We start from the raw sequence: 1,646 nt of genomic DNA, 5'->3' as shown, positions 1-1,646 counted from the left end.
TATATACACTGCAGTTCACAAAATACATAAATGGATACATAGACTTTTACATAACATTATATTGAACATGAATCTACCGACTTAAAATAAAGATTTTTAAAAAATTTAGACTCAGATGTTGTATGTCTCAAGGGTTGGGGAAGAGAGTTCCAAACTGACGGAGCAAGGTGGGCGAACGATCTTTCAGCTAATTTTTTTACCGCCTTTTCTAGGAACTCGTAAAAGATACTGGTCGCCTGATCTTAGTGATCTAGATGGAACATAAATCTGGATGAGATCACTAAGATATGCATACACACACTATATAATATGTAGATCAGGTGATGACAAACAGTTTAGGTCGCTCAGACAATGTGTACATACTGGAGCACACACTCACAGACATGTATACACATTAAACTACCTACTTATACTTGTGAGCTAACATACCCACACAAACGTATACCCACACGTTTTACTTTTCAGTGAAGATTTAAAAGTACGATTACCGGAGACGCTATTTACTGGCCTTTAGAGACACCCTTTCTTGCAATTTATCTTAATTCTTACAGTTTTCCTTCTCTGGGCTTGTCTGTGGAACTCCCAAAGGCGACATAGTTCCATTGTGGAATTGAAAAAGTAGCAAACACTTACAAATCAGTGAACATAGTTTATATGCTATGGGAAGCCCGCTGTGTTGTTGGGCTATCCACTATTGAAGCTTTTATCGAGGGCGCTGTGGGCGGACCATGTTTGATCTTTGGGCGATAGAGGATGCCAAACAAAATTAAAGTTGGTTTGTTTGGGCTAGCCAGCGTGGGATTGTTTTATATTACCTTAAAATCACTACTCGTGGTGCTCGGAATCAGGCTCTTTGCCATTTTCCTAGTTGATTTTTGTTTCAGGCGTTTGGCTTAGATCGCTTGGTTTTGTGTGATTTCGTCTGGATTAGTTTGGCTGGGAATTTGTTTCTTAGATTATTAGCAGACTAGGTTCTAAACCAGGATCTGTATTAATTTGGCTTGTTGTGGCCCTATTGTAGGAAAACTGGGGCTGGTCTTAAATTTGCAATATTTGGGCTTCTTGTCTGCCAGCTATCATTCTGATTTTAGGTTTTTATTTACCTCTCTTTTTTTGCGAGTGACTCGCACAGTCCCCCCCCAGTTCAGTGAGCAAGATTGAAGAGCCAAATTAGCATCTATCAACGACTTTATATAAACAAAACAAAAAAAGGGGAGGGGGAGGGTGGCGGTAGGGTATCTGTTAGGGTTCAGAAACGTCAATGAGAAAATTATAGTTATTATAATCTGTAAAGATGTTCCTTTTTTCAGCGTCGATAGGAAACAGCACTGCTCATATTAATGGTGAGTGCTGAGTGCTCGATACGGAAGAGTAGCCTATCACGTTCCATCGATCCTGCTGTCAGAAATTAGTTGATTGTTGATTAGTCGTACAATGTTCTCCGCATAATCTGGAGACTGGAATCTTTAAGTTGAGACTTGGAGTCGTTGTACAGATTTATAATCCGAAAAAATGCGGTTTCGACTTCTTCCACACTGTAGTCTTTTTTAAAAGTGAATAATAAAAGAAATACTGGAGTCTTTGCTGTTGAATTTTCGGTTAAATCAACAGGAGGAGGGGACTGGTGTCTGTCTGTCTGTCTGCCT

General features: G+C 39.5%; 1 protein-coding gene across 1 annotated transcript in view; it reads left to right on the top strand.

Moving 5' to 3' along the window:
• LOC101846563 (retinoic acid receptor gamma) overlaps positions 1-1,646 on the top strand; it is a 53,026-nt gene that overhangs the window by 3,087 nt on the left and 48,293 nt on the right. The gene's annotated exons all lie outside the window — the stretch shown is intronic.

Source organism: Aplysia californica, unplaced genomic scaffold (assembly GCF_000002075.1).
Source record: "Aplysia californica isolate F4 #8 unplaced genomic scaffold, AplCal3.0 scaffold00058, whole genome shotgun sequence".
Classification (NCBI taxonomy): Eukaryota; Metazoa; Mollusca; class Gastropoda; order Aplysiida; family Aplysiidae; genus Aplysia; species Aplysia californica.
Note: the sequence above shows the minus strand (reverse complement) of the source record. Positions and strands in the feature narration are given on the sequence as shown.